Below are 14,114 nucleotides of genomic sequence, written 5' to 3'. Positions count from 1 at the left end.
AGTGTCCCCGCTCATTTCCCACAAATATTTCTATTACCTCTTCCAACCTCGCTATTCTGGCGACATGAGATGAAAAAATAAGTCAGACGTATTTCTTTGTTCTTTTTTTTTCTTTTCTGAGAGCTCAGTATTGTTCATTCAGTAATTTTACCGATTTGACATGTCATCATCATTGCTCTCTTTTTTTTTTATGTATGTGGGTGATTATGTGTATGTGCGTGCGTGCGAGTGTGTGTGTATTCATTAGTTCACCTAAAACCTATTTAAAAAATACCATACCGTTCACCAAAACCTAACACTTCCAGCCAGAGTCGTGAGTCAGACGTATTTCTGTTGATGTTTGTAAACAGCACATTCAAAACTGACGCACGAGGAAGCCGAGGCAGCAGCCAATCTGGAACGAGCGCGGGTGTCCGCACAGCTGAATTTACATAACGTATGCAGACAAGACACATGAATCGAACTCCTAACATGTCCGCAAAACTTTTGCATATAACACTGATAAAAGTCGCTTGCCTCGGCGGATTGGCTGGCGGTAAAACGTTGCAAGTCGGGCTACTTCCGTGAACACTGCAACATGACGTTGTTTTGGGTGCACGTCACTCGAAGTGTGCTCTTTGCGCATCCGAGTCGCATCACGGGTGTGTTGCGTTCACATTAAATGTCGCATTTGTTTTTGTAATGTGAACAGTACATAAAAAGATCGTATTGAACAAAAAAATTGAATTGGGCATCACACCATGCAGTGTGAACGTAGCCTAAATGTACGACACTATCAGGTCAAAGGTTACATTTACTTTCAGTCTGAGAACCTTTTCTACAGTTCCAACGCAAAACAAAACAATGTTGTTATGGCCTTGGGCCATGTTGAATCAGCCTTCTATACATTTATTTGCATGAGAATTAAGCAAATGCTAATTGTATTTAATTGCACAGACAGTTGGAACTACAAAGACTTGTGTAAACAACTGCTTAATTTTATGCACTGATCAAAATCCAAAATTTGATTCAAGATGACTTTTATTTAAAAAAAAAAAAATAAAATATCATTCTATCCCCCTTGACCGAATACAACACGTGTTCAACTTTGGAGGTTGAACTTTATATAAGCATGCTCTTAAGTGTTGACTGGATAAGCGCACATTGGACAATCACCTTAAAAAGTGCATTAGGAGGATTAAATAACAAATGTGTTTTTTTTTTTACAATTGGTGAAAGAGCCGTGTTGTCCTCTGAGACCACAATTAAAGCAATGCGATGCACAATAAAACATCTCTTGTCTTAAATGTAAATGGTTCTAATAGACCATTAATTTCCCAACTAAAACCACTAATGCAACAACCATAACGTCTACATTTATACAAGGCAAATGAAACCCATAATTCTTGAAAATGTGCACTTTTCTAAGTGAGGATCCCCAATAATTGTTTCATCAAGCATAGTAACTCCTGTCGCTGCGCCCTTCACGGCTTTTGGGAGAGCCAGCTGGCCGCTAGACAACCTCTCTGGTCAGGATGTGGCCATGCTGACGAGATTCCTGGGGAAAGCTTTGGGAAGTGGACTGTGCCGCTGGCAGCTGGGAGTGAGGAGCTTGACAAGCATGTCATGGTCCACTCCAGCACCATCTGTGCTTATAATTCAAAGCTCAAGTTTGTTTTAAAACTTACTTTCATTCGCTTTATACCTTGTCAATACAAACAGACAAAAACATACAGTTTATATAGTAATTATGCAAAATACATTTCTGCAATTTAGCTTGTTTCCCCGCATTAATATCTGACAAATGGATGTTTTAGTTCCAATTGTTGGGGCGAGTTTTGGATTGCAGTGTGACGGACCAGCTGGTCATTGTTCTCCACCTGCTACCTTCTTCTGGTCAGTTAATCTCTCTTTCCACTGCTCTGGAGAAACAAAACTCACTGCCTCATCCTTTGCAGCCGTGTTCCCACACCTGAATGATGTTGATTAACCAAAATAGTCATTTTGTATGTCATTTTGAGTGTGACTTTGCAGTGCCCGATACGTCCCAATGCAGGAATTTTGTCAAATCAGTCAATTAAAAATTTTCAATACATTTATAGATGATTTCCTTCTTATCCTTTCTTTTCTTCTACCACTCAAAACACAGCCCTGCAAGAAGCACACAAGCAAATATACGCCTAAACATTATTTTCATGACTAATTTTAAATGTAATTTGTTTTTAATCCACTATACCAATTATTTCCTGTAGTAAAAGGAGTTCAATCGAAACTGTCCTCCAATAAATATCACCACATAGGTCGTTTTAAAAAGGTACCAAATTACGACCAAGTGTTACGTGTTTAAATGTAGCGACCTCTACCGGCCATGTTGAATAGCGCACAAATCCAAAAGTGAGACTCAAAACAAGTCCGTCTGATTGGAAGACGACTGTTTATCTGACTGAGCTATTAGGCCAGTAATTGGACTAGTGTTGACTACATATTTTATTAGTGTTTTCTAAAGGTCTACAACCTCACTGTGCTTTTTCCTAATCTCAACCATTAGTGACCTATGTAAAGATGTAACGTGTATTGTACAACCTCACTGAAAGCTAAACCCAACCATTAGTCCGATGGCGAATTGACATATATGTCAACACTAAAAAAGACACCATTATCATTAGTGGCCTGTTAGCCCAGTAAGATAAACATTCTTCTTCCAAACACATGGCCCGAGTTCGATTCAGGTTACTATTTTTTCACTATTTCGATAGAACATGGCCAATAGAGGTGGCTAAACTACAATATGTAACACTTGGTTGGATTTTGGTGCATGATAAAATGACCAATATGGTCGTTATTGTTGGAGGACTTGTTTGGATCAGAAAATTGTTTTTAAATTAAAACATGAGTGCATCGAATCAAACAGAATCAAATTGCTCCACTTTATACTCTATATCTTTGAAGGAAATGCCACATTACGATAACCTATCACAAGTTAATTCATAGCATTGTAAAATGACAGGAAAGTCCTTGCATCATACGCACTCAAACTTGAATTGTTCCATAATAAAATAAATGAATCGACTCACACCCCATGTATCAAGATTTGTATCAAATCATTTTATACTGGAGAGATGTACACCTGTACTGGAAACGTGCTTTGGTGTGTGCAGAAGCTCAAGACAGCACTATTATTTACCGATTTTTCAAATCAACCTAGTCATTAATCTCTCAGACTGCAGTACCCCTTAAATTCCCTGTGCAAAGATTTTAGAAAAAAAATCCAAACCACGTTAGTACGGCTACTACGCATGCATAATTCAGTTTACCAGCCCCAAAAGTGTTTCCCCATACCTACAAAAGTACCAGTGCACTTTGAGGTAACAATCTGACCAGATCTGCATACACAACAAAGACTTAAGCACCATGTTTTATGTCATGGGCTTTGTCCACCCAGCACTCAGCAATGGTGCATTGTTAATCAAGTTTAAGGGTTGATGAATTGTCTTTTATCACGCAGAGGAAAGCAGATCAGTCTATTCATTAACTAATCCTCAGGTGCAGAATGCTGACCAAGCCCAAACTGCCACAGGTCTATTATCTTACCATTATTAAGCTTTCCTCGTTCACATTAGCCTGTTGCCCTTATTTGCACCGCATTGCTCATGTAAATGTGCATAGTCATACATTTATCAGAACGCACATGATATTCCAAATAAGCATACCAGATATGACAAGACTACACTCGGTTTTAAAAACAAGCAACCCCACATCCTCTCCTCAAGGGAGCTATTCTTTGTTAAACCCTATTAACTTCTACAATGAGCAGGGTGCAGGTTCACAGTCGCAGCCACTTAAGTTTGAGCATGACCTTACTTTGGGCTTACAACTGTCTAATGTGCCATGGCTCGGCTGCTCTCCAGTACAGATTCTTATCCACCCAATCAGGCCTGAGTGGGAGCAAATAGGACAGGAAGGGCAAGACCGAGTCGTTTAGTGACTTTTCCAACTTTCCAGGACATAAATCTATTGCTTCATTAGCTCTATCGGCACGTGTCGACGCAACACATTAAAGCCATGTCTTAATTGTAACACTCGCATTATAATTATTATTTTTTTTACTCTTTTTTTTTTAATTTTAATTTTATTTTTTTTACCATGTATTCATTTTCTTCTGCTGAAGCCATTTAGAGTCATTGGTGAGATGGATCTCAGCTGACTCACTGATTTTGGGAATCCCTGGAGAAAACACACACAAGCAGCGGTGTGGTCCACGGTATATGGTACGTGGGTATACGGTATACCCACTTCTTTTTTGGTCAGCCTTGCAGATTCCCACCTCTTAAACCCCCCTGATGTGCATCGTTTAGTCATATCCGTGAACCAATTTTTCCTGAAGGATGGTGAAGCCACGACTCAGCCTCCTCTACCTCTAATGGGCTGGTACTTCCTGCCTTCACTGATTAGATTGGCTAACTTTGGGCATGAGGACTGATGAGCCAATCAGTGGCAGAGTAGGGTGGATCACACAGAGGAAATAATCTTTCAAATAATGCCCTGAGCTGTGACAGCAGCCCGGGATTTTAGCACACAGGAAGCGCTCTGAGCTCATACACAGGAGACTTGCTCGTGGAGTGGGATCGATCCCTGAGATGGACGCCGCCGTTTACACACTAACCTACATGATCTAATTTAGTTTTAAAGTAGCTCGACTAGTAGTTTGTTTTAAAGCAAGCTAAAACATAAGAATAGGGACAAATTGTTTAAGATTCGGCCTAAAACAAAATTGAGGTATAACTAGACTGATTTTCACAATTGTTGTTCATTGTTGACTAAATATTGTTTTATAACATATTATTTATAATGTCTGTTTGTCTCGTGATAAATACATTTTACATTCATTAATCGTACACACAGAAGCATTACAAGACTTGCGTGTGTCGAAAAGAAGATGCTGAGGACGTTTAACGGCTGTAATGTATATTCCAAGTCTGGTGTGGCGCTGTTGCGCATCCACAGGGAGTTAACAGAAAGCGTAGAAGAAGAAAAAGCAAAGAAGACGAACATGCATCGAAACAACATGAAAAAGACGAACACAGGAGAAGTGACAATGGCGGGTGATTCAAGTACAACACCGCTTGTTGAACGTGGGACTAAAGAAGCAAACTATTTTGCTGCGAAAGCATAAGCAAGCTAAGGAGGCTGCGCAAAACGACTACAACACGGCTATCCGCCATTGTTGTTGACAGAATGACGGTTCGCGCGAGAATTGCCGCATACGTCATTAATCTACGACAATGCGTCGTCATCGAGCTGTGACCATTACGTCATCACTAGAGGAGTATCCTGCACGTGTATGGGGCGGGTTTTGAAATCTTTCCACTCTGGTGCCCGGTTTCAAAAGTGATCGGTTTCAAGCTCCGAAACGGCGCCATCGTGTGAACGAATGGCCTGAACGGTAAGAAACTTGTGAGGATACATTAAAACTGGCTTTCGTGTGGACGGGGCCATAACAAAGTTATAAGAATTATATTATTGTGAGGAAGTACCATTTACGGATTATTCTTGTCTCACCATTTCTAAAACAGGACTTCTTTTTTTTTCTGGACTACTTGGAAGAAGAAAAAAAGGTGAAAATTTGCACAATGTCGATCTTTTCAACCCAAAAAGTGTGCCCTTTAATATGATGGCCTCTCATTTTATCATCATGATCCCTTCAATGTCACAGCTGCTTTCAATCTTTGTCACAAAATACTTTTCTCTCAAGACTACTGCTCAACTGCATATCATCAATATTTCATATCTCAAGTTTCACTTTTTTTCCAGGAACAATTACACCCAACCACGCACACGACTTATAGCTATAATTTGTCCAGCATGTCCAAGTCAGGGACATTGAGTTTATTGATAAACCATTTATACCAATCCATTTTTTTCCACATGTTGTCATGATATGGCATGTAAGATGCCACACTTGTTTTTCAACTATTTGTCTTTGCAGCACTTCTCAAGCACCATCTTTTTGGATGGGGAGCATCAGCGCACAGCCGTTCTCAGATCCCTCCAGTTGAGCCACTCAAGGACATTCACAGAGTTGTCATGAAGCCACTCCTTTGATATCACGTTTGCATGCTTAGGATCGTCATAGAAAGGCGGACCATTGCCTCAGTCTGAAGTCAAGCGTGCCCAGAAACAGGATTTCACCAAGGATGATTCTGTACAATGTTTCATCTTTCCCTCAGCTCTGACTAGTCTCCAAGTTCCACATCCTACCACTGGAAAAACATCCTCACGCCATAATGCCTGCCACCGATATGCTTCACTGCGGTGACAGTAATGGGCATGTGATGAGTGATGCGTGGTTTTGTACAAAAACGACGGACAAAATTTAATCCAAAGAGATTAATCTTTGTCTCATCAGACCAGAGAATTTTGTCTCTTGTGATTTTTGAGTACTTTAGGTTCCTCTGGGTAAACCTCAGGTGCCTTTTACTAAGACGTGTGCTCCCGTCAGGCAACTTTCCCTACTGTTCTCTTCTTTTCCCCTGAGGCACGCTCGAACTCTGACAGAGTGACCATCAGTCACCTCCCGGTAAGCCCCTCTCCATCGGTCATTTAGTTTAGACGGGCAGCAGCTCCAGGAAGTGTCCTGGCGGTTACAAACATCCCTTTATGGATAGTGGAGGCCACTGTGCTCATTTGCCCCCCAGCCTTTTTCCCTCTTCTACCCTTCCCCATATCGGTGCCTTGGGAAAATTCTGTCACAGATGTCTACAGTCAATTCCTTTAACTTTGTGCTTGGTTTGTGCTCTGACATGCACTATCAAACTGCAGGACATGGCATCGGCAGGATGTGTGTTTTAATTATTATGCTCAATAAATAAATACCTTCGTCGCTAAGGCTGTAATTTGTTTGTTTGTTTCTTTCTTTCTTTCTTTCTTGCAACAAAATTAGCATTACTTAAAAACAGTTCATGCTTTTCGCATGCACAGTATGTCTACATTATAATAATAATAGCTTCTTATGGCAAACAAAACTATTTATCATCCTCTCAGGTTGTTTCATTATCTCAAAACCACAGGAAAGATTTCTTACTCAAGTAGAGTTAAGTTGCAATCCAGAAAAATTTGATATTAGGCAACCCGTACAAGTCCTGTGCCAAATAAAGATGCAATATCAGCGCCCCGTTTGCATATTATGAATAGTTGGTCATTGTTCCAAATTTAAAAAGACTAGCGTCTCAAGACACAAGTGCAGCACATCTTTTAATAATGTACGGCTGTGACTACCTCTGCAATCAGTTTAATGGGAGCACAAAATGGCCTTTTATCCATATTTGCACATTTAAATATAGAATGCGGAGACATAATAAGACATTCATATGTAGAAAAGGCTCTACAAAATGAATTTTGATTGGGACGATAAGCTGGCCATTTGGTAAGATTCTGAAAATGTTTTATCTAATTAAATTTTTATCTTTCAGCAGGATTCTTGAAGGGACACACGTTGCTCTTTACACTGACATATAATACAAGGATGAACCTCAGTTCAAGTTTTATAATGTATTCGAACAGTTTCCTTTGTTTAATAATGTTCTCATATTTCAGTATGTTGTTATACTGAGATGTTCTTGTTGTACCCTTTTTTCCCAGCCAGAATTAGTTCCAGAAAATGTCACTTTGTACGCTTTATGCATGAGTGCGCACCACATTTAAATTTACATTTGATTCAATAGGCCTATATGCACTCCTGGCTCCCAAGGTAGCGAAGGAGCACCCAAGGGAATTTAGTAAATAGGACTTGAAGAACTGGTGTTCATTTCACCAAGAAATGTTGATGAAAAAGCGTGTGAGTAATGCCCTCAGGGAAAAGATGAGGAGATTAGACAGAAACAAAGTCGCTCTGCTGTTGAGCAAGAATCCATAGCAAAGTCATATTTTATACTCTGAAATTACAAATCTCTCGAGGAACGCTCAAGAATACCTTAATGCCACTTTCTGACAAAAATATGCTTCTCTGCCATGTCATCCACACGGTATCTCAGATACAGCACCAAAGGATTACATGCTAATTGTAGTTTTCACATCGTCCTGCTTCTCCTGGGCTTTAATTGCCAGGCCAGACGTTATGTATAGTCTCTATAAAATGTTCAGAGATGTCTCCCTACAAGCGCATACTTCTGTCTACTCTTTGAGAAAGAGATATCAGAATCAGACCACATCAACATCAAGAAGAAACCCCAGACATTTTCCATTAGTAGAAACGTAACCAGCTCTAGAGAGCGTGAAGGGCGGTATGCTTAACACTTTTTCTCTGCTTCTTCATTGTAATTTGTTCAGAATAAGGTCTTTTGTGACTGACAGACTAGCATCTTGCAATAGTGCACAATTAAGACATCTAGCTGCACATATTAAGGATAACTGCCAGGATGCATAAAATATTGAAAAGGGCCACAAAGTCAGAAAACAGGAAATCCAAGGTTGAGTCACAGGGGCAGCAGCTTTAGCAGGGAATCCCAGACTTCGCTCTCCCCAGCCACTTCTGGGGAGATCCTGAGGCCTCAATAGAGACTTAATCTTGCCAGCGTGCCTGGATAGTCCTCGGAGGCTGCTCTTGGAACAATATGGTCAGAACACCGACTGAAGGAGGCTACTAGTGGGCATCCTAATCAGATGCCCGAGCCACTTCATCTGGCTCATGTTGACGACTCATAACATACCGAGTGGAGATCAGCAGCAGCCCATCACTACAGTATTGATAGGGCACTGCTTCCCCTTTCATCCTGACATGCCGGATGGACCATCCGGAAGTCATTCTCCAGGCCTCACTGAACTCCTCCCAGTTTTGCATCGGGGACCACCAAAGTTAAGTTGGGCTTGGCCAGCCAGTACCCATCAGATGCCTTTGGTAGGGCACTTCTTCAGCCAGTGAAGTGACTTAAATGTTGGCATACTGTAGTTTTCCTAGTGTCTGGCCTACTTAAGACATTGGTGCTCCTTGATTTTCATATAACTATAGTAAAGCCTCTTTTCCAGTCTCCTAAGGAAATCTGGAAAACAAATGCGCGTTTTTACCCTATGTTCTAACATTTGATAAAGGTCAATGTAATTTAGAAAAAAATAAATGAGAAAAAAACAATCTTACAAAATGCTAAGTGCTCAACACCTTGAAATGAACAAAGATGAAAAAGAATGCATTAATTAGAATGTGCATAAATTCCCTTTTGCTGTGAATTAAAATTAATGTATGTTAAAAATGTCATTATTAATTTAAGCTAAATCTGTTTTTGATTCCCAGTTATCCTTTATCTCTCTGATGTTCTGTGTGGAGCAGGATACATATACAATTTAAATGACTCTGACCTAATTAAGATAAGCACAGAGGAGGTTAAAACAAATAAAGTGAGGTCTTTTTGTTTACTCAGCTCCTTTGCTATGCTCGGTGCCTAAATGGCAATGATCTCTTAAACATCTTTCAAACTGCTTTTTCCGCCACAATTCAGTGATGCTAAAGACAGCTTTTGTCTCCCCTTTTTATCTCATAAATGTTCGCCTGAATATCAGCTTCACCAATTAAAAGCAGTAACATGGCTAATTAAATTAGTAAATCAGTTCAAAGGATCAACAAAATCGACCCTTTTTAAAATAGCAATAGCCAAGATTGGTTTAATATATTCCAGTGAATATCATAGTTGGCATATTGTGATTAATGAAACCATTGAACTTTTTTATTTTTTATTTTTAAAGCAGCACCTTTATATAACCACACTCATCCGGATACTGATAAAAAATAAGAATGCATCAGATTTACATACCGCTTTTCTTGTGTAAATATTCTATAGTACAAAATTATTGTTTGCTGTTTTTATTTTACAAAATTGAGATGAAAAATAATAGCAGTAACAATTTGGTGAAGTACTTATTTGTATTGTTCTCATTGATATGTCCAGTTGATTCTTAAAACAGCTAAACAAATCAACTTAAAAACCTTTGAATATGTTGACTACATGACTTTCGATCCTGAAAATAATTTTGACCCTGATAATCATTTTTACAAAAACAATGACTGTAGTTTCAATTGTGATTATTATATGGACGATCAATTCAACATGAGTATAAAAATGGAAAAGGCACTTTCAGTTATACACTTGAATAGCAGAAGTCTGTAGAGAAACTTTACAAAAATCTAATAATATTTGACTAAATTAAACAATTTCAAAGTAATTGCCATATCAGAAACGTGGCTTGATAAAGAAAAAATAAGTAACGTGGGACTCGAAGGATATGATTTTTTTGCACTTAATAGAGAAAATAAAAAGGTGTTGCGGTATATGTGGACAAAGCTTATAGATGCAGTAGAGTTGAAAGTTTATCAAATATCATAGACAATGTAATGGAATGTCTTCCTACTGAAATACATATCAATAATGCACTAAATGTTATGATAAGTTGTGTCTATATGACACCAGGATCTTCACTTGACATATTCAGTGAAAAACTAGCAGATATGCTCAGTTACACAAATGATTAAAAAAACACGAATAATATGTGACTTTAATATTGATTAACGGATATTAGAAAACAAATGATTTTATAAATACAATGTACTGTGTACAATGTAACAGTCTTTTCCCTGCAATTCTAAAACCTAGCAGAATTACAGTTGATACAGCCACTCTAATTGATAATATATTTACAAATAAAATTGACCATAAAAAAGAGAGTGGACTTCTTTCAATTTTTAAGTGATCCTCTTCCTGTCTTTGTAATCTTACAAAACTATTTTTGATTTAAAAAAACAAAACAAAAAAAAAAAACAAAGCTAACAACTCACATATCAGAAATAAGATTAGGAACATAACATTCCATAGCTGCTCTTAAAGAGGACCTAGAAAATCAAAACTGGTCTGAGGTTTATGCACATGAACATCAAAATATTGCATAAAATGCTTTGGATAGGTTGAAGTCAATGAAGTTCTTGTAGTGCACAAATGGTTGCACAAGTGCGAGACATCAGTTTTTCGGTGAGAGCATGTGCATGTTCAGTGAAACAGATGTTTCACATCCTGTTAAAATAAGACCCTGTCACTGAAGCTGATGCAACCAGCTCTATTGCCTCATTGCTTTCGTCACATGCGCAGCGGCTTCACGAAAGCAGGCTTTGGTTTGTTGACACTTTGGCTGTCCAGGAAATCAAACCATTGGTCCACGAAGATCTGGGAAAGAGATACACATACATCTTTCACACATAAATTCCGGATCCTTAAAGCAGCACTTTTTCTAAAGTTTTGATGCAGCCCTTGAATTGGGTAAGCCTCTTTTTTGTTGTTGTTTTTATAATTTATTTTCAAATAAAAGCAAACAATTGCAAGGTTCACTCTATCTATAGGGCTCTTGTTAAACATGTGTTGATGTTGTTTGTATGGTTGTAAACCAAATATTATATTGTTCTTAAGAAAAAATGCTGATCAAGATATCTACCTTAAAAAAAATGAAGTTCACACTTCCTATATTTTATTGCTAAAGTACAACAATCTCTGTGTAACTTATTTTTGCACATTGATGATTATTGACAATACCAATGCTTCTGAACTATTTTTTTTAGTTACACCCAGACTATGAAAAGTATAATTTTTCGATAAAATTGTTGTAAGTACATCGCTGCCTAGCTAATATTCTACACTCTCAAACTATGAGAATGCCACTGCCCCCTACTGTAGTGAATGTGCAATTACACTGTATTCTTGTATAGCAAAAACATGACATGTGAGGTCACACGACCCCACCCCCTCCGGCATCACAGATCCCCAACCCCCACCCATCCCCCAATTAGCGCCACCCCCTTTGAGAAGGACTGGACTATACTGAAATTTTCCCTAAATTATTACCTAACAAAAATTGATGAAAATACAAAAATATTAATCTACAAGCACCTGTTTTGTTTATATAAAAAATATATACTGTACATACGTAAAACTTTATTTGAACGCAACAAGCCCATACACAACCTTTCATGCACGCTAGTGCTCTCTATCTTTATGTTTCACTTCATTGCTTGGTGCAAATAACCATCTCGCACATACCTAATTGATAGATACATATTCAGCAGAGCTATTATGTGTGCCTTTCTGTTAGATGGTGCATGTTGTTGCTGCAGTTAAAGGGTAAATCAAATGATCTTTTCTGCATTTGATGCTTGAAGAACTTTGTGACTTCTAATCATGTGCATGTGTGAAACTAACACTCATCATGTTTGTTATTCAAGTAGATTTCAATTTGTAATTGGTTAAGATTGAGGTTCATCTATTGACTTCATGGCAGCTAGGGAAAAAGTGGGGGAGGTCAAAACAGCCCTCATAGACTCATATGAGGTGTTTAATAATATTAGGATGCTTTTAAAATGCATGTTATAAATCCATAAACGTAGTTTGTAAGGTCTGAGTTATTGTCAAACTAAAAAGGCCAAGGTGGAAAGATTGTAATGTCTGCATCAGCACAAAATATTCCTGGCAAAGAAGAGTTTAACATAAATGTGTTTTTTATTAGAGCTGTCAAACGCTAAAAGTTTTTAATCAGATTATTCACATTTTAGAATTTTCATTAATCACAATTAATCGCTTATTTAAAAAGGCTTTTTTATCAACATCTTTTGCCTGCCAAATGTAAAGAACACCTGTTATGTGTTAATTCTTTTAACATTTAACTCATTCACTGCCATTGACGGCTATAGACGTGAAAAAATCATTTAAACTATTTCTATTAGTTTAACATTTTTTCCACTTTTGTTAACAAGAATATTATTGTATTAGATTTTATAATAATAATTGTATATTTAGAACAGATGTAAAATTTGTGATTAATCGTGAGTTAACTATTGAAGTCATGCGATTAATTACAATTAAAAATTGTAATCACCTGACGCAATTAAAAATCAGGCAATTAAATTTTTTAATTGTAATTAATCAAATTACTTCACTAGTTAACTTACGATTGATCACAAATTGTAGATGTTAAACTAATAGAAATAGTTCAAATGAATTTTTCACGACTATAGCCGTCAATGGCAGTGAATGACTTAATGTTATGAGGATGTCTTTAACATTTTTTGATCCACTGCACACTCATCCTCCTCTTTTTCTAATTGGTTAATTACTTCCATAATTTAAAATGGGGGGAAAATGACAATATTGCATGTAGTTATGTTTATTGCTCAAACACAACCTGTGCTACCTTTAACATTAACCATACGCTGTCAAGCTAAAGAATCCTCTGCGGTCAAAATTAATAGTGGGATTAATCTGCAAAAATAGATGATTCATTTGATATATTTTTTAGAATTATCAATTAGTTAACGCTTTAAATTTGACAGCACTAGTTTTTATACATGTATAAGAGCAACAATTTATTATAAGAAAAATGGTATGAAATGTAATAGGAGGTTATGAAATAAGCAAATGATATTCACACTAAAAACGAATATCACTAATAATCAAATCGGAAATACTGTAGCTATTTCTGATGTTACAGGACTTAGCCCTTAGCTAGTGAAGGTAATAATTGTATACTGTACATTCTGACCAAGTAAGTATTCCAATCTAACTGCGAAAGTAAATGTCATTCAAAGAACATATTGTATTCATGCATGAGTTATTTCTGTTAAATGTGAAAAGAGCTTCAAATATTCCAAATCCATCAAACGTCCTACTTTTCTACAAAGCTGCCTGCATTCCCCAGCGATTCTAAAATTGGAGCCCATTTCTGGGCAGTTGTATTCAGGTCCAAAGCTGAAAAGGCCTGGCATATGCAGTGGCCCTCAAGGGACTCTTCTAGTGTTGGCTGTCTAATTAGGTGCGGTACCAGCTTGGCTCACCAGTATTTTCACATATGTGCATTCACCATTAAGGCAGTGAAACAAATTGCGACCATTACCCGAATTAAGTGTCTGAAGTGTCTGGGGTTAAAGTGCAATGGGCAGCCTCTGGGAGAATGCGAGAGAGACAATACAGAGAGAGATTGTTCTATTGAAGCCTTGACAAAAAGTGGAATTGAGGAACGGCGTCAACGGGTAAAAAAAAAAGAAAAGAAAAGCAAGACAAAAAGGACATGCTTTGGAAAGAGTAATTTCAACTCCTGCACACAACAAGGTTTGA

The 14,114-nt window shown here is 37.8% G+C and overlaps 1 long non-coding RNA gene across 1 annotated transcript; it reads left to right on the top strand.

Annotated features, from left to right (window-relative positions):
• The first annotated feature begins 4,886 nt into the window (after nucleotides 1–4,886).
• On the top strand, nucleotides 4,887–6,705 carry LOC144055407 (uncharacterized). Its single transcript, XR_013294867.1, has 3 exons — nucleotides 4,887–5,422; nucleotides 5,553–5,594; nucleotides 5,966–6,705. It is a non-coding gene; the product is annotated as an uncharacterized LOC144055407 (long non-coding RNA).
• Nucleotides 6,706–14,114: the final 7,409 nt, after the last annotated feature.

Source organism: Vanacampus margaritifer, chromosome 7 (assembly GCF_051991255.1).
Source record: "Vanacampus margaritifer isolate UIUO_Vmar chromosome 7, RoL_Vmar_1.0, whole genome shotgun sequence".
Taxonomy (NCBI): Eukaryota; Metazoa; Chordata; class Actinopteri; order Syngnathiformes; family Syngnathidae; genus Vanacampus; species Vanacampus margaritifer.
This window is presented reverse-complemented; position numbering and strand designations above follow the sequence as displayed.